The sequence below is a fragment of the Channa argus genome, unplaced genomic scaffold (assembly GCF_033026475.1).
Source record: "Channa argus isolate prfri unplaced genomic scaffold, Channa argus male v1.0 Contig022, whole genome shotgun sequence".
Lineage (NCBI taxonomy): Eukaryota > Metazoa > Chordata > Actinopteri > Anabantiformes > Channidae > Channa > Channa argus.
The window spans coordinates 256807-280151 of NW_027125241.1; the positions used below are offsets into that span (position 1 = coordinate 256807).

At 43.6% G+C, this 23345-nt stretch overlaps 16 non-coding genes across 16 annotated transcripts; all 16 read left to right on the forward strand.

Annotated features, from left to right (window-relative positions):
• The first annotated feature begins 1150 nt into the window (after nt 1-1150).
• trnam-cau (transfer RNA methionine (anticodon CAU)) lies at nt 1151-1223 on the forward strand. The gene has a single exon. It is a non-coding gene; the product is annotated as a tRNA-Met (tRNA).
• A 1742-nt stretch (nt 1224-2965) lies between these two features.
• Nucleotides 2966-3038, forward strand: trnam-cau (transfer RNA methionine (anticodon CAU)). Its single transcript has one exon. It is a non-coding gene; the product is annotated as a tRNA-Met (tRNA).
• A 1154-nt stretch (nt 3039-4192) lies between these two features.
• trnag-gcc (transfer RNA glycine (anticodon GCC)) lies at nt 4193-4263 on the forward strand. Its single transcript has one exon. It is a non-coding gene; the product is annotated as a tRNA-Gly (tRNA).
• Nucleotides 4264-4441: 178 nt separating this feature from the next.
• Nucleotides 4442-4514, forward strand: trnam-cau (transfer RNA methionine (anticodon CAU)). Its single transcript has one exon. It is a non-coding gene; the product is annotated as a tRNA-Met (tRNA).
• A 2555-nt stretch (nt 4515-7069) lies between these two features.
• trnam-cau (transfer RNA methionine (anticodon CAU)) lies at nt 7070-7142 on the forward strand. The gene has a single exon. It is a non-coding gene; the product is annotated as a tRNA-Met (tRNA).
• A 1742-nt stretch (nt 7143-8884) lies between these two features.
• Nucleotides 8885-8957, forward strand: trnam-cau (transfer RNA methionine (anticodon CAU)). The gene has a single exon. It is a non-coding gene; the product is annotated as a tRNA-Met (tRNA).
• A 1742-nt stretch (nt 8958-10699) lies between these two features.
• Nucleotides 10700-10772, forward strand: trnam-cau (transfer RNA methionine (anticodon CAU)). Its single transcript has one exon. It is a non-coding gene; the product is annotated as a tRNA-Met (tRNA).
• Nucleotides 10773-11921: 1149 nt separating this feature from the next.
• trnag-gcc (transfer RNA glycine (anticodon GCC)) lies at nt 11922-11992 on the forward strand. Its single transcript has one exon. It is a non-coding gene; the product is annotated as a tRNA-Gly (tRNA).
• A 2474-nt stretch (nt 11993-14466) lies between these two features.
• On the forward strand, nt 14467-14539 carry trnam-cau (transfer RNA methionine (anticodon CAU)). Its single transcript has one exon. It is a non-coding gene; the product is annotated as a tRNA-Met (tRNA).
• Nucleotides 14540-16333: 1794 nt separating this feature from the next.
• Nucleotides 16334-16406, forward strand: trnam-cau (transfer RNA methionine (anticodon CAU)). The gene has a single exon. It is a non-coding gene; the product is annotated as a tRNA-Met (tRNA).
• Nucleotides 16407-17406: 1000 nt separating this feature from the next.
• trnag-gcc (transfer RNA glycine (anticodon GCC)) lies at nt 17407-17477 on the forward strand. Its single transcript has one exon. It is a non-coding gene; the product is annotated as a tRNA-Gly (tRNA).
• A 1350-nt stretch (nt 17478-18827) lies between these two features.
• trnag-gcc (transfer RNA glycine (anticodon GCC)) lies at nt 18828-18898 on the forward strand. The gene has a single exon. It is a non-coding gene; the product is annotated as a tRNA-Gly (tRNA).
• Nucleotides 18899-19076: 178 nt separating this feature from the next.
• On the forward strand, nt 19077-19149 carry trnam-cau (transfer RNA methionine (anticodon CAU)). Its single transcript has one exon. It is a non-coding gene; the product is annotated as a tRNA-Met (tRNA).
• Nucleotides 19150-21023: 1874 nt separating this feature from the next.
• trnag-gcc (transfer RNA glycine (anticodon GCC)) lies at nt 21024-21094 on the forward strand. The gene has a single exon. It is a non-coding gene; the product is annotated as a tRNA-Gly (tRNA).
• Nucleotides 21095-21290: 196 nt separating this feature from the next.
• trnam-cau (transfer RNA methionine (anticodon CAU)) lies at nt 21291-21363 on the forward strand. The gene has a single exon. It is a non-coding gene; the product is annotated as a tRNA-Met (tRNA).
• A 1776-nt stretch (nt 21364-23139) lies between these two features.
• trnam-cau (transfer RNA methionine (anticodon CAU)) lies at nt 23140-23212 on the forward strand. The gene has a single exon. It is a non-coding gene; the product is annotated as a tRNA-Met (tRNA).
• The last annotated feature ends 133 nt before the right edge of the window (nt 23213-23345 follow it).

Below are 23345 nucleotides of genomic sequence, written 5' to 3' on the forward strand. Positions count from 1 at the left end.
CAAAGGAATAAAGGCTTTAGGAGAACAAGTGTTTTTTTCCGTGAACTCTAGATGCTTAAAGCATATATAAAACCTAAAATTCAAGCCAAACTAAAGCGGACATCCAGGAATTGCGCTCCCCTGTCTAATACCCAAGATGTGTGCCAGTCAAGGAGCTTAGATTTCAACACCTGCAAATTTTCACACCACTAGAAGGGCATGAAACAGAACAAAGGAAAAAGGGAAGGTATGCTATAAAGATGTTTTAAGACATTTCTACCCTCTCTCCATCTCTTGAGTAAACGTGATGGGTGGACAGCTTCCGAAACAGTTTTCCAACAAAACATTCTGTCCCAAGTACTAACTTTATTAGTGTGACTGTCCAGAGGTGCAGTGGAACACAATGTGGGCATTGGTAGTTCAGTGGTGATGAGGTTAGTGTGTGGTTTAGTACGTAGTACTGATGGACCATCAAAAAACATTCTGTCTACACGCGATGGCGTCTTCAATGGAACTCCTTTCTCCGGCACATGGGCATTGGTGGTTCAGTGGTCGAATTCTCGCCTCTGCATCTGCAAATTCTCACCCCACTAGAATGGCATGAAACACAACAAAGGGAAAAAGGAAGGTATGCTATAAAGATGATTTAAGACACTTCTACCTTCTCTCCATCTCTTGAGTAGACACGAGGGTTGGGCAGTTTCCGAAACTGTTTTACCTTTCAGCAAAACATTCTGTCCCAAGTACAAATGTCATTAGTGCGACTGTCCAGTGGTGCAGTGGAACACAATGTGGGCATTGGTAGTTCAGTGGTGATGAGGTTAGTATGTGGTTTAGTATGTAGTACTGATGGACCATCAAGAAAAAGATTCTGTCTACACGCGATGGCGTCTTCAATGGAACTCCTTTTTCCAACACGTGGGCATTGGTGGTTCAGTGGTCGAATTCTCGCCTGCCACGCGGGAGACCCGGGTTTGATTCTCGGCCAATGCAAGCGCCTCTTTAAAAGTGTCAGCTTGACTGACTGATATGCAGTAACAGAGGTCTCAGCCTTCTACTTATTCTCAGGACAATTAATGAAGACCCAATTAAGTGTGTCAATGCTATTGTCTTTATGAAATGCGAAAAGGTGTTTACAATTGTTTTTCAATTTAGCAGGCGCATTCCCTCAGCCTCGTTGGCGCAGTTGGCAGCGCGTCAGTCTCATAATCTGAAGGTCGTGAGTTCAAGCCTCACACGAGGCAGGTTTTTCGTAGAATGGACAGCTTCGACATATGTGCGGTCCTCTACCTTCCAGAGACAGCATTGGTAATCCAAAGGTCAAAGGAATAAAGTCTTCAGCACAACAAGTGTTCTTTCCGTGAACTCCAGCTCCCCTCTCTAGTACCGAGATTTGTGCCAGTCAAGGAGCTTAGACTTCAACACCTGCACATTTTCAGACCACTAGAATGACATGAAACAGAACAAAGGAAAAAGGGAGGGTATGCTATAAAGATGTTTTGAGACAGTTCTACCTTCTCTCCATCTCTTGAGTAGACGTGAGGGCTGGGCAGCCTCCGAAACTGTTTTACCATCCAACAAAACATTCTGTCCCAAGTACTAACCTCAATAGTCTGAAGACAATTAATGAAGACTCAATTAAGGGCGTCAATGCTATTGCCTTTGTGAAATGCGAAAAGATGTTTACATTTTTTCAATTTAGCATGCTTTTTCCCTCAGCCTAGGTAGTTCAGTGGTGATGAGGATAGATGTGATGAGGTGTTTACATTTTTTGTCAAGCCTTGGACATATGTGCAGTCCTCTACCTTCTAGAGAGAGCATTGGTAATGCAAAGGACAAAGGAATAAAGGCTTTAGGAGAACAAGTGTTTTTTTCCGTGAACTCTAGATGCTTAAAGCATATATAAAACCTAAAATTCAAGCCAAACTAAAGCGGACATCCAGGAATTGCGCTCCCCTGTCTAATACCCAAGATGTGTGCCAGTCAAGGAGCTTAGATTTCAACACCTGCAAATTTTCACACCACTAGAAGGGCATGAAACAGAACAAAGGAAAAAGGGAAGGTATGCTATAAAGATGTTTTAAGACATTTCTACCCTCTCTCCATCTCTTGAGTAAACGTGATGGGTGGACAGCTTCCGAAACAGTTTTCCAACAAAACATTCTGTCCCAAGTACTAACTTTATTAGTGTGACTGTCCAGAGGTGCAGTGGAACACAATGTGGGCATTGGTAGTTCAGTGGTGATGAGGTTAGTGTGTGGTTTAGTACGTAGTACTGATGGACCATCAAAAAACATTCTGTCTACACGCGATGGCGTCTTCAATGGAACTCCTTTCTCCGGCACATGGGCATTGGTGGTTCAGTGGTCGAATTCTCGCCTCTGCATCTGCAAATTCTCACCCCACTAGAATGGCATGAAACACAACAAAGGGAAAAAGGAAGGTATGCTATAAAGATGATTTAAGACACTTCTACCTTCTCTCCATCTCTTGAGTAGACACGAGGGTTGGGCAGTTTCCGAAACTGTTTTACCTTTCAGCAAAACATTCTGTCCCAAGTACAAATGTCATTAGTGCGACTGTCCAGTGGTGCAGTGGAACACAATGTGGGCATTGGTAGTTCAGTGGTGATGAGGTTAGTATGTGGTTTAGTATGTAGTACTGATGGACCATCAAGAAAAAGATTCTGTCTACACGCGATGGCGTCTTCAATGGAACTCCTTTTTCCAACACGTGGGCATTGGTGGTTCAGTGGTCGAATTCTCGCCTGCCACGCGGGAGACCCGGGTTTGATTCTCGGCCAATGCAAGCGCCTCTTTAAAAGTGTCAGCTTGACTGACTGATATGCAGTAACAGAGGTCTCAGCCTTCTACTTATTCTCAGGACAATTAATGAAGACCCAATTAAGTGTGTCAATGCTATGGTCTTTATGAAATGCGAAAAGGTGTTTACAATTGTTTTTCAATTTAGCAGGCGCATTCCCTCAGCCTCGTTGGCGCAGTTGGCAGCGCGTCAGTCTCATAATCTGAAGGTCGTGAGTTCAAGCCTCACACGAGGCAGGTTTTTCGTAGAATGGACAGCTTCGACATATGTGCGGTCCTCTACCTTCCAGAGACAGCATTGGTAATCCAAAGGTCAAAGGAATAAAGTCTTCAGCACAACAAGTGTTCTTTCCGTGAACTCCAGCTCCCCTCTCTAGTACCGAGATTTGTGCCAGTCAAGGAGCTTAGACTTCAACACCTGCACATTTTCACACCACTAGAATGACATGAAACAGAACAAAGGAAAAAGGGAGGGTATGCTATAAAGATGTTTTGAGACAGTTCTACCTTCTCTCCATCTCTTGAGTAGACGTGAGGGCTGGGCAGCCTCCGAAACTGTTTTACCATCCAACAAAACATTCTGTCCCAAGTACTAACCTCAATAGTCTGAAGACAATTAATGAAGACTCAATTAAGGGCGTCAATGCTATTGCCTTTGTGAAATGCGAAAAGATGTTTACATTTTTTCAATTTAGCATGCTTTTTCCCTCAGCCTCGGTAGTTCAGTGGTGATGAGGATAGATGTGATGAGGTGGTGTTTACATTTTTTGTCAAGCCTGACACGAGGCAGGTCTATTGTAGAATGGCCAGCTTGGACATATGTGCAGTCCTCTACCTTCTAGAGAGAGCATTGGTAATGCAAAGGACAAAGGAATAAAGGCTTTAGGAGAACAACTGTTTTTTTCCGTGAACTCTAGATGCTTAAAGCATATATAAAACCTAAAATTCAAGCCAAACTAAAACGGACATCCAGGAATTGCGCTCCCCTGTCTAATACCCAAGATGTGTGCCAGTCAAGGAACTCCTTTCTCCGGCACATGGGCATTGGTGGTTCAGTGGTCGAATTCTCGCCTCTGCATCTGCAAATTCTCACCCCACTAGAATGGCATGAAACACAACATAGGGAAAAAGGAAGGTATGCTATAAAGATGATTTAAGACACATCTACCTTCTCTCCATCTCTTGAGTAGACACGAGGGTTGGGCAGTTTCCGAAACTGTTTTACCTTTCAGCAAAACATTCTGTCCCAAGTACAAATGTCATTAGTGCGACTGTCCAGTGGTGCAGTGGAACACAATGTGTTTAGTATGTAGTACTGATGGACCATCAAGAAAAAGATTCTGTCTACACGCGATGGCGTCTTCAATGGAACTCCTTTTTCCAACACGTGGGCATTGGTGGTTCAGTGGTCGAATTCTCGCCTGCCACGCGGGAGACCCGGGTTCGATTCCCGGCCAATGCAAGCGCCTCTTTAAAAGTCTCAGCTTGACTGACTGATATGCAGTAACAGAGGTCTCAGCCTTCTATTTATTCTCAGGACAATTAATGAAGACCCAATTAAGTGTGTCAATGCTATTGTCTTTATGAAATGCGAAAAGGTGTTTACAATTGTTTTTCAATTTAGCAGGCGCATTCCCTCAGCCTCGTTGGCGCAGTTGGCAGCGCGTCAGTCTCATAATCTGAAGGTCGTGAGTTCAAGCCTCACACGAGGCAGGTTTTTCGTAGAATGGACAGCTTCGACATATGTGCGGTCCTCTACCTTCCAGAGACAGCATTGGTAATCCAAAGGTCAAAGGAATAAATTCTTCAGCACAACAAGTGTTCTTTCCGTGAACTCCAGCTCCCCTCTCTAGTACCGAGATTTGTGCCAGTCAAGGAGCTTAGACTTCAACACCTGCACATTTTCACACCACTAGAATGACATGAAACAGAACAAAGGAAAAAGGGAAGGTATGCTATAAAGATGTTTTAAGACATTTCTACCTTCTCTCCATCTGTTGAGTAGACGTGATGGGTGGACAGCTTCCGAAACAGTTTTACCTTTCAACAAAACATTCTGTCCCAAGTACAAATGTCATTAGTGCGACTGTCCAGTGGTGCAGTGGAACACAATGTGGGCATTGGTAGTTCAGTGGTGATGAGGTTAGTATGTGGTTTAGTATGTAGTACTGATGGACCATCAAGAAAAAGATTCTGTCTACACGCGATGGCGTCTTCAATGGAACTCCTTTTTCCAACACGTGGGCATTGGTGGTCCAGTGGTCGAATTCTCGCCTGCCACGCGGGAGACCCGGGTTCGATTCCCGGCCAATGTAAGCGCCTCTTTAAAAGTCTCAGCTTGACTGACTGATATGCAGTAACAGAGGTCTCAGCCTTCTATTTATTCTCAGGACAATTAATGAAGACCCAATTAAGTGTGTCAATGCTATTGTCTTTATGAAATGCGAAAAGGTGTTTACAATTAACAGTTGGCAGCGCGTCAGTCTCATAATCTGAAGGTCGTGAGTTCAAGCCTCACACGAGGCAGGTTTTTCGTAGAATGGACAGCTTCGACATATGTGCGGTCCTCTACCTTCCAGAGACAGCATTGGTAATCCAAAGGTCAAAGGAATAAAGTCTTCAGCACAACAAGTGTTCTTTCCGTGAACTCCAGCTCCCCTCTCTAGTACCGAGATTTGTGCCAGTCAAGGAGCTTAGACTTCAACACCTGCACATTTTCACACCACTAGAATGACATGAAACAGAACAAAGGAAAAAGGGAGGGTATGCTATAAAGATGTTTTGAGACAGTTCTACCTTCTCTCCATCTCTTGAGTAGACGTGAGGGCTGGGCAGCCTCCGAAACTGTTTTACCATCCAACAAAACATTCTGTCCCAAGTACTAACCTCAATAGTCTGAAGACAATTAATGAAGACTCAATTAAGGGCGTCAATGCTATTGCCTTTGTGAAATGCGAAAAGATGTTTACATTTTTTCAATTTAGCATGCTTTTTCCCTCAGCCTCGGTAGTTCAGTGGTGATGAGGATAGATGTGATGAGGTGTTTACATTTTTTGTCAAGCCTTGGACATATGTGCAGTCCTCTACCTTCTAGAGAGAGCATTGGTAATGCAAAGGACAAAGGAATAAAGGCTTTAGGAGAACAAGTGTTTTTTTCCGTGAACTCTAGATGCTTAAAGCATATATAAAACCTAAAATTCAAGCCAAACTAAAGCGGACATCCAGGAATTGCGCTCCCCTGTCTAATACCCAAGATGTGTGCCAGTCAAGGAGCTTAGATTTCAACACCTGCAAATTTTCACACCACTAGAAGGGCATGAAACAGAACAAAGGAAAAAGGGAAGGTATGCTATAAAGATGTTTTAAGACATTTCTACCCTCTCTCCATCTCTTGAGTAAACGTGATGGGTGGACAGCTTCCGAAACAGTTTTCCAACAAAACATTCTGTCCCAAGTACTAACTTTATTAGTGTGACTGTCCAGAGGTGCAGTGGAACACAATCTGGGCATTGGTAGTTCAGTGGTGATGAGGTTAGTGTGTGGTTTAGTACGTAGTACTGATGGACCATCAAAAAACATTCTGTCTACACGCGATGGCGTCTTCAATGGAACTCCTTTCTCCGGCACATGGGCATTGGTGGTTCAGTGGTCGAATTCTCGCCTCTGCATCTGCAAATTCTCACCCCACTAGAATGGCATGAAACACAACAAAGGGAAAAAGGAAGGTATGCTATAAAGATGATTTAAGACACTTCTACCTTCTCTCCATCTCTTGAGTAGACACGAGGGTTGGGCAGTTTCCGAAACTGTTTTACCTTTCAGCAAAACATTCTGTCCCAAGTACAAATGTCATTAGTGCGACTGTCCAGTGGTGCAGTGGAACACAATGTGGGCATTGGTAGTTCAGTGGTGATGAGGTTAGTATGTGGTTTAGTATGTAGTACTGATGGACCATCAAGAAAAAGATTCTGTCTACACGCGATGGCGTCTTCAATGGAACTCCTTTTTCCAACACGTGGGCATTGGTGGTTCAGTGGTCGAATTCTCGCCTGCCACGCGGGAGACCCGGGTTTGATTCTCGGCTAATGCAAGCGCCTCTTTAAAAGTGTCAGCTTGACTGACTGATATGCAGTAACAGAGGTCTCAGCCTTCTACTTATTCTCAGGACAATTAATGAAGACCCAATTAAGTGTGTCAATGCTATTGTCTTTATGAAATGCGAAAAGGTGTTTACAATTGTTTTTCAATTTAGCAGGCGCATTCCCTCAGCCTCGTTGGCGCAGTTGGCAGCGCGTCAGTCTCATAATCTGAAGGTCGTGAGTTCAAGCCTCACACGAGGCAGGTTTTTCGTAGAATGGACAGCTTCGACATATGTGCGGTCCTCTACCTTCCAGAGACAGCATTGGTAATCCAAAGGTCAAAGGAATAAAGTCTTCAGCACAACAAGTGTTCTTTCCGTGAACTCCAGCTCCCCTCTCTAGTACCGAGATTTGTGCCAGTCAAGGAGCTTAGACTTCAACACCTGCACATTTTCAGACCACTAGAATGACATGAAACAGAACAAAGGAAAAAGGGAGGGTATGCTATAAAGATGTTTTGAGACAGTTCTACCTTCTCTCCATCTCTTGAGTAGACGTGAGGGCTGGGCAGCCTCCGAAACTGTTTTACCATCCAACAAAACATTCTGTCCCAAGTACTAACCTCAATAGTCTGAAGACAATTAATGAAGACTCAATTAAGGGCGTCAATGCTATTGCCTTTGTGAAATGCGAAAAGATGTTTACATTTTTTCAATTTAGCATGCTTTTTCCCTCAGCCTAGGTAGTTCAGTGGTGATGAGGATAGATGTGATGAGGTGTTTACATTTTTTGTCAAGCCTTGGACATATGTGCAGTCCTCTACCTTCTAGAGAGAGCATTGGTAATGCAAAGGACAAAGGAATAAAGGCTTTAGGAGAACAAGTGTTTTTTTCCGTGAACTCTAGATGCTTAAAGCATATATAAAACCTAAAATTCAAGCCAAACTAAAGCGGACATCCAGGAATTGCGCTCCCCTGTCTAATACCCAAGATGTGTGCCAGTCAAGGAGCTTAGATTTCAACACCTGCAAATTTTCACACCACTAGAAGGGCATGAAACAGAACAAAGGAAAAAGGGAAGGTATGCTATAAAGATGTTTTAAGACATTTCTACCCTCTCTCCATCTCTTGAGTAAACGTGATGGGTGGACAGCTTCCGAAACAGTTTTCCAACAAAACATTCTGTCCCAAGTACTAACTTTATTAGTGTGACTGTCCAGAGGTGCAGTGGAACACAATGTGGGCATTGGTAGTTCAGTGGTGATGAGGTTAGTGTGTGGTTTAGTACGTAGTACTGATGGACCATCAAAAAACATTCTGTCTACACGCGATGGCGTCTTCAATGGAACTCCTTTCTCCGGCACATGGGCATTGGTGGTTCAGTGGTCGAATTCTCGCCTCTGCATCTGCAAATTCTAACCCCACTAGAATGGCATGAAACACAACAAAGGGAAAAAGGAAGGTATGCTATAAAGATGATTTAAGACACTTCTACCTTCTCTCCATCTCTTGAGTAGACACGAGGGTTGGGCAGTTTCCGAAACTGTTTTACCTTTCAGCAAAACATTCTGTCCCAAGTACAAATGTCATTAGTGCGACTGTCCAGTGGTGCAGTGGAACACAATGTGGGCATTGGTAGTTCAGTGGTGATGAGGTTAGTATGTGGTTTAGTATGTAGTACTGATGGACCATCAAGAAAAAGATTCTGTCTACACGCGATGGCGTCTTCAATGGAACTCCTTTTTCCAACACGTGGGCATTGGTGGTTCAGTGGTCGAATTCTCGCCTGCCACGCGGGAGACCCGGGTTTGATTCTCGGCCAATGCAAGCGCCTCTTTAAAAGTGTCAGCTTGACTGACTGATATGCAGTAACAGAGGTCTCAGCCTTCTACTTATTCTCAGGACAATTAATGAAGACCCAATTAAGTGTGTCAATGCTATTGTCTTTATGAAATGCGAAAAGGTGTTTACAATTGTTTTTCAATTTAGCAGGCGCATTCCCTCAGCCTCGTTGGCGCAGTTGGCAGCGCGTCAGTCTCATAATCTGAAGGTCGTGAGTTCAAGCCTCACACGAGGCAGGTTTTTCGTAGAATGGACAGCTTCGACATATGTGCGGTCCTCTACCTTCCAGAGACAGCATTGGTAATCCAAAGGTCAAAGGAATAAAGTCTTCAGCACAACAAGTGTTCTTTCCGTGAACTCCAGCTCCCCTCTCTAGTACCGAGATTTGTGCCAGTCAAGGAGCTTAGACTTCAACACCTGCACATTTTCAGACCACTAGAATGACATGAAACAGAACAAAGGAAAAAGGGAGGGTATGCTATAAAGATGTTTTGAGACAGTTCTACCTTCTCTCCATCTCTTGAGTAGACGTGAGGGCTGGGCAGCCTCCGAAACTGTTTTACCATCCAACAAAACATTCTGTCCCAAGTACTAACCTCAATAGTCTGAAGACAATTAATGAAGACTCAATTAAGGGCGTCAATGCTATTGCCTTTGTGAAATGCGAAAAGATGTTTACATTTTTTCAATTTAGCATGCTTTTTCCCTCAGCCTAGGTAGTTCAGTGGTGATGAGGATAGATGTGATGAGGTGTTTACATTTTTTGTCAAGCCTTGGACATATGTGCAGTCCTCTACCTTCTAGAGAGAGCATTGGTAATGCAAAGGACAAAGGAATAAAGGCTTTAGGAGAACAAGTGTTTTTTTCCGTGAACTCTAGATGCTTAAAGCATATATAAAACCTAAAATTCAAGCCAAACTAAAGCGGACATCCAGGAATTGCGCTCCCCTGTCTAATACCCAAGATGTGTGCCAGTCAAGGAGCTTAGATTTCAACACCTGCAAATTTTCACACCACTAGAAGGGCATGAAACAGAACAAAGGAAAAAGGGAAGGTATGCTATAAAGATGTTTTAAGACATTTCTACCCTCTCTCCATCTCTTGAGTAAACGTGATGGGTGGACAGCTTCCGAAACAGTTTTCCAACAAAACATTCTGTCCCAAGTACTAACTTTATTAGTGTGACTGTCCAGAGGTGCAGTGGAACACAATGTGGGCATTGGTAGTTCAGTGGTGATGAGGTTAGTGTGTGGTTTAGTACGTAGTACTGATGGACCATCAAAAAACATTCTGTCTACACGCGATGGCGTCTTCAATGGAACTCCTTTCTCCGGCACATGGGCATTGGTGGTTCAGTGGTCGAATTCTCGCCTCTGCATCTGCAAATTCTAACCCCACTAGAATGGCATGAAACACAACAAAGGGAAAAAGGAAGGTATGCTATAAAGATGATTTAAGACACTTCTACCTTCTCTCCATCTCTTGAGTAGACACGAGGGTTGGGCAGTTTCCGAAACTGTTTTACCTTTCAGCAAAACATTCTGTCCCAAGTACAAATGTCATTAGTGCGACTGTCCAGTGGTGCAGTGGAACACAATGTGGGCATTGGTAGTTCAGTGGTGATGAGGTTAGTATGTGGTTTAGTATGTAGTACTGATGGACCATCAAGAAAAAGATTCTGTCTACACGCGATGGCGTCTTCAATGGAACTCCTTTTTCCAACACGTGGGCATTGGTGGTTCAGTGGTCGAATTCTCGCCTGCCACGCGGGAGACCCGGGTTTGATTCTCGGCCAATGCAAGCGCCTCTTTAAAAGTGTCAGCTTGACTGACTGATATGCAGTAACAGAGGTCTCAGCCTTCTACTTATTCTCAGGACAATTAATGAAGACCCAATTAAGTGTGTCAATGCTATTGTCTTTATGAAATGCGAAAAGGTGTTTACAATTGTTTTTCAATTTAGCAGGCGCATTCCCTCAGCCTCGTTGGCGCAGTTGGCAGCGCGTCAGTCTCATAATCTGAAGGTTGTGAGTTCAAGCCTCACACGAGGCAGGTTTTTCGTAGAATGGACAGCTTCGACATATGTGCGGTCCTCTACCTTCCAGAGACAGCATTGGTAATCCAAAGGTCAAAGGAATAAAGTCTTCAGCACAACAAGTGTTCTTTCCGTGAACTCCAGCTCCCCTCTCTAGTACCGAGATTTGTGCCAGTCAAGGAGCTTAGACTTCAACACCTGCACATTTTCACACCACTAGAATGACATGAAACAGAACAAAGGAAAAAGGGAGGGTATGCTATAAAGATGTTTTGAGACAGTTCTACCTTCTCTCCATCTCTTGAGTAGACGTGAGGGCTGGGCAGCCTCCGAAACTGTTTTACCATCCAACAAAACATTCTGTCCCAAGTACTAACCTCAATAGTCTGAAGACAATTAATGAAGACTCAATTAAGGGCGTCAATGCTATTGCCTTTGTGAAATGCGAAAAGATGTTTACATTTTTTCAATTTAGCATGCTTTTTCCCTCAGCCTCGGTAGTTCAGTGGTGATGAGGATAGATGTGATGAGGTGGTGTTTACATTTTTTGTCAAGCCTGACACGAGGCAGGTCTATTGTAGAATGGCCAGCTTGGACATATGTGCAGTCCTCTACCTTCTAGAGAGAGCATTGGTAATGCAAAGGACAAAGGAATAAAGGCTTTAGGAGAACAACTGTTTTTTTCCGTGAACTCTAGATGCTTAAAGCATATATAAAACCTAAAATTCAAGCCAAACTAAAACGGACATCCAGGAATTGCGCTCCCCTGTCTAATACCCAAGATGTGTGCCAGTCAAGGAGCTTAGATTTCAACACCTGCAAATTTTCACACCACTAGAAGGGCATGAAACAGAACAAAGGAAAAAGGGAAGGTATGCTATAAAGATGTTTTAAGACATTTCTACCTTCTCTCTATCTGTTGAGTAGACGTGATGGGTGGACAGCTTCCGAAACAGTTTTACCTTTCAACAAAACATTCTGTCCCAAGTACAAATGTCATTAGTGCGACTGTCCAGTGGTGCAGTGGAACACAATGTGGGCATTGGTAGTTCAGTGGTGATGAGGTTAGTATGTGGTTTAGTATGTAGTACTGATGGACCATCAAGAAAAAGATTCTGTCTACACGCGATGGCGTCTTCAATGGAACTCCTTTTTCCAACACGTGGGCATTGGTGGTTCAGTGGTTGAATTCTCGCCTGCCATGCGGGAGACCCGGGTTCGATTCCCGGCCAATGCAAGCGCCTCTTTAAAAGTCTCAGCTTGACTGACTGATATGCAGTAACAGAGGTCTCAGCCTTCTATTTATTCTCAGGACAATTAATGAAGACCCAATTAAGTGTGTCAATGCTATTGTCTTTATGAAATGCGAAAAGGTGTTTACAATTAACAGTTGGCAGCGCGTCAGTCTCATAATCTGAAGGTCGTGAGTTCAAGCCTCACACGAGGCAGGTTTTTCGTAGAATGGACAGCTTCGACATATGTGCGGTCCTCTACCTTCCAGAGACAGCATTGGTAATCCAAAGGTCAAAGGAATAAAGTCTTCAGCACAACAAGTGTTCTTTCCGTGAACTCCAGCTCCCCTCTCTAGTACCGAGATTTGTGCCAGTCAAGGAGCTTAGACTTCAACACCTGCACATTTTCACACCACTAGAATGACATGAAACAGAACAAAGGAAAAAGGGAGGGTATGCTATAAAGATGTTTTGAGACAGTTCTACCTTCTCTCCATCTCTTGAGTAGACGTGAGGGCTGGGCAGCCTCCGAAACTGTTTTACCATCCAACAAAACATTCTGTCCCAAGTACTAACCTCAATAGTCTGAAGACAATTAATGAAGACTCAATTAAGGGCGTCAATGCTATTGCCTTTGTGAAATGCGAAAAGATGTTTACATTTTTTCAATTTAGCATGCTTTTTCCCTCAGCCTCGGTAGTTCAGTGGTGATGAGGATAGATGTGATGAGGTGTTTACATTTTTTGTCAAGCCTGACACGAGGCAGGTCTATTGTAGAATGGCCAGCTTGGACATATGTGCAGTCCTCTACCTTCTAGAGAGAGCATTGGTAATGGAAAGGACAAAGGAATAAAGGCTTTAGGAGAACAAGTGTTTTTTTCCGTGAATTCTAGATGCTTAAAGCATATATAAAACCTAAAATTCAAGCCAAACTAAAGCGGACATCCAGGGATTGCGCTCCCCTGTCTAATACCCAAGCTGTGTGCCAGTCAAGGAGCTAAGATTTCAACACCTGCAAATTTTCATCCATCCATCCAACAAAACATTTTGTCCCAAGTACTAACCTCAATAGTCTGAAGACAATTAATGAAGACTCAATTAAGGGCGTCAATGCTATTGCCTTTGTGAAATGCGAAAAGATGTTTACATTTTTTCAATTTAGCATGCTTTTTCCCTCAGCCTCGGTAGTTCAGTGGTGATGAGGATAGATGTGATGAGGTGTTTACATTTTTTGTCAAGCCTGACACGAGGCAGGTCTATTGTAGAATGGCCAGCTTGGACATATGTGCAGTCCTCTACCTTCTAGAGAGAGCATTGGTAATGCAAAGGACAAAGGAATAAAGGCTTTAGGAGAACAAGTGTTTTTTTCCGTGAACTCTAGATGCTTAAAGCATATATAAACCTAAAATTCAACCCAAACTAAAGCGGACATCCAGGAATTGCGCTCCCCTGTCTAATACCCAAGATGTGTGCCAGTCAAGGAGCTTAGATTTCAACACCTGCAAATTTTCACACCACTAGAAGGGCATGAAACAGAACAAAGGAAAAAGGGAAGGTATGCTATAAAGATGTTTTAAGACATTTCTACCTTCTCTCCATCTCTTGAGTAGACGTGATGGGTGGACAGCTTCCGAAACAGTTTTCTAACAAAACATTCTGTCCCAAGTACTAACTTCATTAGTGTGACTGTCCAGAGGTGCAGTGGAACACAATGTGGGCATTGGTAGTTCAGTGGTGATGAGGTTAGTGTGTGGTTTAGTACGTAGTACTGATGGACCATCAAAAAACATTCTGTCTACACGCGATGGCGTCTTCAATAGAACTCTTTTCTACGGCACATGGGCATTGGTGGTTCAGTGGTCGAATTCTCGCCTCTGCATCTGCAAATTCTCACCCCACTAGGATGGCATGAAACACAACAAAGGGAAAAAGGAAGGTATGCTATAAAGATGATTTAAGACACTTCTACCTTCTCTCCATCTCTTGAGTACACACGAGGGTTGGGCAGTTTCCGAAACTGTTTTACCTTTCAGCAAAACATTCTGTCCCAAGTACAAATGTCATTAGTGCGACTGTCCAGTGGTGCAGTGGAACACAATGTGGGCATTGGTAGTTCAGTGGTGATGAGGTTAGTATGTGGTTTAGTATGTAGTACTGATGGACCATCAAGAAAAAGATTCTGTCTACACGCGATGGCGTCTTCAATGGAACTCCTTTTTCCAACACGTGGGCATTGGTGGTTCAGTGGTCGAATTCTCGCCTGCCACGCGGGAGACCCGGGTTGGATTCCCGGTCAATGCAAGCGCCTCTTTAAAAGTCTCAGCTTGACTGACTGATATGCAGTAACAGAGGTCTCAGCCTTCTATTTATTCTCAGGACAATTAATGAAGACCCAATTAAGTGTGTCAATGCTATTGTCTTTATGAAATGCGAAAAGGTGTTTACAATTGTTTTTCAATTTAGCAGGCGTATTCCCTCAGCCTCGTTGGCGCAGTTGGCAGCGCGTCAGTCTCATAATCTGAAGGTTGTGAGTTCAAGCCTCACACGAGGCACATTTTTCGTAGAATGGACAGCTTCGACATATGTGCGGTCCTCTACCTTCCAGAGACAGCATTGGTAATCCAAAGGTCAAAGGAATAAAGTCTTCAGCACAACAAGTGTTCTTTCCGTGAACTCCAGCTCCCCTCTCTAGTACCGAGACTTGTGCCAGTCAAGGAGCTTAGACTTCAACACCTGCACATTTTAACACCACTAGAATGACATGAAACAGAACAAAGGAAAAAGGGAGTGTATGCTATAAAGATGTTTTGAGACAGTTCTACCTTCTCTCCATCTCTTGAGTAGACTTGAGGGCTGGGCAGCCTCCGAAACTGTTTTACAACAAAACATTCTATCCCAAGTACTAACCTCATTAGTCTGAAGACAATTAATGAAGACTCAATTAAGGGCGTCAATGCTATTGCCTTTGTGAAATGCGAAAAGATGTTTACATTTTTTCAATTTAGCATGCTTTTTCCCTCAGCCTCGGTAGTTCAGTGGTGATGAGGATAGATGTGATGAGGTGTTTACATTTTTTGTCAAGCCTGACACGAGGCAGGTCTATTGTAGAATGGCCAGCTTGGACATATGTGCAGTCCTCTACCTTCTAGAGAGAGCATTGGTAATGCAAAGGACAAAGGAATAAAGGCTTTAGGAGAACAACTGTTTTTTTCCGTGAACTCTAGATGCTTAAAGCATATATAAAACCTAAAATTCAAGCCAAACTAAAACGGACATCCAGGAATTGCGCTCCCCTGTCTAATACCCAAGATGTGTGCCAGTCAAGGAGCTTAGATTTCAACACCTGCAAATTTTCACACCACTAGAAGGGCATGAAACAGAACAAAGGAAAAAGGGAAGGTATGCTATAAAGATGTTTTAAGACATTTCTACCTTCTCTCCATCTCTTGAGTAGACGTGATGGGTGGACAGCTTCCGAAACAGTTTTACCTTTCAACAAAACATTCTGTCCCAAGTACAAATGTCATTAGTGCGACTGTCCAGTGGTGCAGTGGAACACAATGTGGGCATTGGTAGTTCAGTGGTGATGAGGTTAGTGTGTGGTTTAGTACGTAGTACTGATGGACCATCAAAAAACATTCTGTCTACACGCGATGGCGTCTTCAATGGAACTCCTTTCTCCGGCACATGGGCATTGGTGGTTCAGTGGTCGAATTCTCGCCTCTGCATCTGCAAATTCTCACCCCACTAGAATGGCATGAAACACAACAAAGGTAAAAAGGAAGGTATGCTATAAAGATGATTTAAGACACTTCTACCTTCTTTCCATCTCTTGAGTAGACACGAGGGATGGGCAGTTTCCGAAACTGTTTTACCTTTCAGCAAAACATTCTGTCCCAAGTACAAATGTCATTAGTGCGACTGTCCAGTGGTGCAGTGGAACACAATGTGGGCATTGGTAGTTCAGTGGTGATGAGGTTAGTATGTGGTTTAGTATGTAGTACTGATGGACCATCAAGAAAAAGATTCTGTCTACACGCGATGGCGTCTTCAATGGAACTCCTTTTTCCAACACGTGGGCTTTGGTGGTTCAGTGGTCGAATTCTCTCCTGCCACGCGGGAGACCCGGGTTCGATTCCCGGCCAATGCAAGCACCTCTTTAAAAGTCTCACAACTCAAAATGAGCGCAGCTTGACTGACTGATATGCAGTAACAGAGGTCTCAGCCTTCTATTTATTCTCAGGACAATTAATGAAGACCCAATTAAGTGTGTCAATGCTATTGTCTTTATGAAATGCGAAAAGGTGTTTACAATTGTTTTTCAATTTAGCAGGCGCATTCCCTCAGCCTCGTTGGCGCAGTTGGCAGCGCGTCAGTCTCATAATCTGAAGGTCGTGAGTTCAAGCCTCACACGAGGCAGGTTTTTCGTAGAATGGACAGCTTCGACATATGTGCGGTTCTCTATCTTCCAGAGACAGCATTGGTAATCCAAAGGTCAAAGGAATAAAGTCTTCAGCACAACAAGTGTTCTTTCCGTGAACTCCAGCTCCCCTCTCTAGTACCGAGACTTGTGCCAGTCAAGGAGCTTAGACTTCAACACCTGCACATTTTCACACCACTAGAATGACATGAAACAGAACAAAGGAAAAAGGGAAGTCTGAAGACTCAATTAAGGGCGTCAATGCTATTGCCTTTGTGAAATGCGAAAAGATGTTTACATTTTTTCAATTTAGCATGCTTTTTCCCTCAGCCTCGGTAGTTCAGTGGTGATGAGGATAGATGTGATGAGGTGTTTACATTTTTTGTCAAGCCTGACACGAGGCAGGTCTATTGTAGAATGGCCAGCTTGGACATATGTGCAGTCCTCTACCTTCTAGAGAGAGCATTGGTAATGCAAAGGACAAAGGAATAAAGGCTTTAGGAGAACAAGTGTTTTTTTCCGTGAACTCTAGATGCTTAAAGCATATATAAAACCTAATAATTAACCCAAACTAAAGCGGACATCCAGGAATTGCGCTCCCCTGTCTAATACCCAAGATGTGTGCCAGTCAAGGAGCTTAGATTTCAACACCTGCAAATTTTCACACCACTAGAAGGGCATGAAACAGAACAAAGGAAAAAGGGAAGGTATGCTATAAAGATGTTTTAAAACATTTCTACCTTCTCTCCATCTCTTGAGTAGACGTGATGGGTGGACAGCTTCCGAAACAGTTTTACCTTTCAACAAAACATTCTGTCCCAAGTACAAATGTCATTAGTGCGACTGTCCAGTGGTGCAGTGGAACACAATGTGGGCATTGGTAGTTCAGTGGTGATGAGGTTAGTGTGTGGTTTAGTACGTAGTACTGATGGACCATCAAAAAACATTCTGTCTACACGCGATGGCGTCTTCAATGGAACTCCTTTTTACAACACGTGGGCATTGGTGGTTCAGTGGTCGAATTCTCGCCTGCCACGCGGGAGACCCGGGTTCGATTCCCGGCCAATGCAAGCGCCTCTTTAAAAGTCTCAGCTTGACTGACTGATATGCAGTAACAGAGGTCTCAGCCTTCTATTTATTCTCAGGACAATTAATGAAGACCCAATTAAGTGTGTCAATGCTATTGTCTTTATGAAATGCGAAAAGGTGTTTACAATTAACAGTTGGCAGCGCGTCAGTCTCATAATCTGAAGGTCGTGAGTTCAAGCCTCACACGAGGCAGGTTTTTCGTAGAATGGACAGCTTCGACATATGTGCGGTCCTCTACCTTCCAGAGACAGCATTGGTAATCCAAAGGTCAAAGGAATAAAGTCTTCAGCACAACAAGTGTTCTTTCCGTGAACTCCAGCTCCCCTCTCTAGTACCGAGATTTGTGCCAGTCAAGGAGCTTAGACTTCAACACCTGCACATTTTCACACCACTAGAATGACATGAAACAGAACAAAGGAAAAAGGGAGGGTATGCTATAAAGATGTTTTGAGACAGTTTTACCTTCTCTCCATCTCTTGAGTAGACGTGAGGGCTGGGCAGCCTCCGAAACTGTTTTACCATCCAACAAAACATTCTGTCCCAAGTACTAACCTCAATACTCTGAAGACAATTAATGAAGACTCAATTAAGGGCGTCAATGCTATTGCCTTTGTGAAATGCGAAAAGATGTTTACATTTTTTCAATTTAGCATGCTTTTTCCCTCAGCCTCGGTAGTTCAGTGGTGATGAGGATAGATGTGATGAGGTGTTTACATTTTTTGTCAAGCCTGACACGAGGCAGGTCTATTGTAGAATGGCCAGCTTGGACATATGTGCAGTCCTCTACCTTCTAGAGAGAGCATTGGTAATGGAAAGGACAAAGGAATAAAGGCTTTAGGAGAACAAGTGTTTTTTTCCGTGAACTCTAGATGCTTAAAGCATATATAAAACCTAAAATTCAAGCCAAACTAAAGCGGACATCCAGGAATTGCGCTCCCCTGTCTAATACCCAAGCTGTGTGCCAGTCAAGGAGCTTAGATTTCAACACCTGCAAATTTTCACACCACTAGAAGGGCATGAAACAGAACAAAGGAAAAAGGGAAGGTATGCTATAAAGATGTTTTAAAACATTTCTAACTTCTCTACATCTCTTGAGTAGACGTGATGGGTGGACAGCTTCCGAAACAGTTTTCCAACAAAACATTCTGTCCCAAGTACTAACTTCATTAGTGTGACTGTCCAGAGGTGCAGTGGAACACAATGTGGGCATTGGTAGTTCAGTGGTGATGAGGTTAGTGTGTGGTTTAGTACGTAGTACTGATGGACCATCAAAAAACATTCTGTCTACACGCGATGGCGTCTTCAATGGAACTCCTTTTTACAACACGTGGGCATTGGTGGTTCAGTGGTCGAATTCTCGCCTGCCACGCGGGAGACCCGGGTTCGATTCCCGGCCAATGCAAGCGCCTCTTTAAAAGTCTCAGCTTGACTGACTGATATACAGTAACAGAGGTCTCAGCCTTCTATTTATTCTCAGGACAATTAATGAAGACCCAATTAAGTGTGTCAATGCTATTGTCTTTATGAAATGCGAAAAGGTGTTTACAATTGTTTTTCAATTTAGCAGGCGCATTCCCTCAGCCTCGTTGGCGCAGTTGGCAGCGCGTCAGTCTCATAATCTGAAGGTTGTGAGTTCAAGCCTCACACGAGGCAGGTTTTTCGTAGAATGGACAGCTTCGACATATGTGCGGTCCTCTACCTTCCAGAGACAGCATTGGTAATCCAAAGGTCAAAGGAATAAAGTCTTCAGCACAACAAGTGTTCTTTCCGTGAACTCCAGCTCCCCTCTCTAGTACCGAGATTTGTGCCAGTCAAGGAGCTTAGACTTCAACACCTGCACATTTTCACACCACTAGAATGACATGAAACAGAACAAAGGAAAAAGGGAGGGTATGCTATAAAGATGTTTTGAGACAGTTCTACCTTCTCTCCATCTCTTGAGTAGACGTGAGGGCTGGGCAGCCTCCGAAACTGTTTTACCATCCAACAAAACATTCTGTCCCAAGTACTAACCTCAATAGTCTGAAGACAATTAATGAAGACTCAATTAAGGGCGTCAATGCTATTGCCTTTGTGAAATGCGAAAAGATGTTTACATTTTTTCAATTTAGCATGCTTTTTCCCTCAGCCTCGGTATTTCAGTGGTGATGAGGATAGATGTGATGAGGTGTTTACATTTTTTGTCAAGCCTTGGACATATGTGCAGTCCTCTACCTTCTAGAGAGAGCATTGGTAATGCAAAGGACAAAGGAATAAAGGCTTTAGGAGAACAAGTGTTTTTTTCCGTGAACTCTAGATGCTTAAAGCATATATAAAACCTAAAATTCAACCCAAACTAAAGCGGACATCCAGGAATTGCGCTCCCCTGTCTAATACCCAAGATGTGTGCCAGTCAAGGAGCTTAGATTTCAACACCTGCAAATTTTCACACCACTAGAAGGGCATGAAACAGAACAAAGGAAAAAGGGAAGGTATGCTATAAAGATGTTTTAAAACATTTCTACCTTCTCTCCATCTCTTGAGTAGACGTGATGGGTGGACAGCTTCCGAAACAGTTTTCCAACAAAACATTCTGTCCCAAGTACTAACTTCATTAGTGTGACTGTCCAGAGGTGCAGTGGAACACAATGTGGGCATTGGTAGTTCAGTGGTGATGAGGTTAGTGTGTGGTTTAGTACGTAGTACTGATGGACCATCAAAAAACATTCTGTCTACACGCGATGGCGTCTTCAATGGAACTCCTTTTTACAACACGTGGGCATTGGTGGTTCAGTGGTCGAATTCTCGCCTCTGCATCTGCAAATTCTCACCCCACTAGGATGGCATGAAACACAACAAAGGGAAAAAGGAAGGTATGCTATAAAGATGATTTAAGACACTTCTACCTTCTCTCCATCTCTTGAGTAGACGTGATGGGTGGACAGCTTCCGAAACAGTTTTCCAACAAAACATTCTGTCCCAAGTACTAACTTCATTAGTGTGACTGTCCAGAGGTGCAGTGGAACACAATGTGGGCATTGGTAGTTCAGTGGTGATGAGGTTAGTGTGTGGTTTAGTACGTAGTACTGATGGACCATCAAAAAACATTCTGTCTACACGCGATGGCGTCTTCAATGGAACTCCTTTCTCCGGCACATGGGCATTGGTGGTTCAGTGGTCGAATTCTCGCCTCTGCATCTGCAAATTCTCACCCCACTAGAATGGCATGAAACACAACAAAGGTAAAAAGGAAGGTATGCTATAAAGATGATTTAAGACACTTCTACCTTCTCTCCATCTCTTGAGTAGACACGAGGGATGGGCAGTTTCCGAAACTGTTTTACCTTTCAGCAAAACATTCTGTCCCAAGTACAAATGTCATTAGTGCGACTGTCCAGTGGTGCAGTGGAACACAATGTGGGCATTGGTAGTTCAGTGGTGATGAGGTTAGTATGTGGTTTAGTATGTAGTACTGATGGACCATCAAGAAAAAGATTCTGTCTACACGCGATGGCGTCTTCAATGGAACTCCTTTTTCCAACACGTGGGCGTTGGTGGTTCAGTGGTCGAATTCTCGCCTGCCACGCGGGAGACCCGGGTTCGATTCCCGGCCAATGCAAGCACCTCTTTAAAAGTCTCACAACTCAAAATGAGCGCAGCTTGACTGACTGATATGCAGTAACAGAGGTCTCAGCCTTCTATTTATTCTCAGGACAATTAATGAAGACCCAATTAAGTGTGTCAATGCTATTGTCTTTATGAAATGCGAAAAGGTGTTTACAATTGTTTTTCAATTTAGCAGGCGCATTCCCTCAGCCTCGTTGGCGCAGTTGGCAGCGCGTCAGTCTCATAATCTGAAGGTCGTGAGTTCAAGCCTCACACGAGGCAGGTTTTTCGTAGAATGGACAGCTTCGACATATGTGCGGTCCTCTACCTTCCAGAGACAGCATTGGTAATCCAAAGGTCAAAGGAATAAAGTCTTCAGCACAACAAGTGTTCTTTCCGTGAACTCCAGCTCCCCTCTCTAGTACCGAGACTTGTGCCAGTCAAGGAGCTTAGACTTCAACACCTGCACATTTTCACACCACTAGAATGACATGAAACACAACAAAGGAAAAAGGGAAGGTATGCTATAAAGATGTTTTGAGACAGTTCTACCTTCTCTCCATCTCTTGAGTAGACTTGAGGGCTGGGCAGCCTCCGAAACTGTTTTACCATCCAACAAAACATTCTGTCCCAAGTACTAACCTCAATAGTCTGAAGACAATTAATGAAGACTCAATTAAGGGCGTCAATGCTATTGCCTTTGTGAAATGCGAAAAGATGTTTACATTTTTTCAATTTAGCATGCTTTTTCCCTCAGCCTCGGTAGTTCAGTGGTGATGAGGATAGATGTGATGAGGTGTTTACATTTTTTGTCAAGCCTGACACGAGGCAGGTCTATTGTAGAATGGCCAGCTTGGACATATGTGCAGTCCTCTACCTTCTAGAGAGAGCATTGGTAAAGCAAAGGACAAAGGAATAAAGGCTTTAGGAGAACAAGTGTTTTTTTCTGTGAACTCTAGATGCTTAAAGCATATATAAAACCTAAAATTCAAGCCAAACTAAAGCGGACATCCAGGAATTGCGCTCCCCTGTCTAATACCCAAGATGTGTGCCAGTCAAGGAGCTTAGATTTCAACACCTGCAAATTTTCACACCACTAGAAGGGCATGAAACAGAACAAAGGAAAAAGGGAAGGTATGCTATAAAGATGTTTTAAGACATTTCTACCCTCTCTCCATCTCTTGAGTAAACGTGATGGGTGGACAGCTTCCGAAACAGTTTTCCAACAAAACATTCTGTCCCAAGTACTAACTTTATTAGTGTGACTGTCCAGAGGTGCAGTGGAACACAATGTGGGCATTGGTAGTTCAGTGGTGATGAGGTTAGTGTGTGGTTTAGTACGTAGTACTGATGGACCATCAAAAAACATTCTGTCTACACGCGATGGCGTCTTCAATGGAACTCCTTTCTCCGGCACATGGGCATTGGTGGTTCAGTGGTCGAATTCTCGCCTCTGCATCTGCAAATTCTCACCCCACTAGAATGGCATGAAACACAACAAAGGGAAAAAGGAAGGTATGCTATAAAGATGATTTAAGACACTTCTACCTTCTCTCCATCTCTTGAGTAGACACGAGGGTTGGGCAGTTTCCGAAACTGTTTTACCTTTCAGCAAAACATTCTGTCCCAAGTACAAATGTCATTAGTGCGACTGTCCAGTGGTGCAGTGGAACACAATGTGGGCATTGGTAGTTCAGTGGTGATGAGGTTAGTATGTGGTTTAGTATGTAGTACTGATGGACCATCAAGAAAAAGATTCTGTCTACACGCGATGGCGTCTTCAATGGAACTCCTTTTTCCAACACGTCGGCATTGGTGGTTCAGTGGTCGAATTCTCGCCTGCCACGCGGGAGACCCGGGTTTGATTCTCGGCCAATGCAAGCGCCTCTTTAAAAGTCTCAGCTTGACTGACTGATATGCAGTAACAGAGGTCTCAGCCTTCTACTTATTCTCAGGACAATTAATGAAGACCCAATTAAGTGTGTCAATGCTATTGTCTTTATGAAATGCGAAAAGGTGTTTACAATTGTTTTTCAATTTAGCAGGCGCAATCCCTCAGCCTTGTTGGCGCAGTTGGCAGCGCGTCAGTCTCATAATCTGAAGGTCGTGAGTTCAAGCCTCACACGAGGCAGGTTTTTCGTAGAATGGACAGCTTCGACATATGTGCGGTCCTCTACCTTCCAGAGACAGCATTGGTAATCCAAAGGTCAAAGGAATAAAGTCTTCAGCACAACAAGTGTTCTTTCCGTGAACTCCAGCTCCCC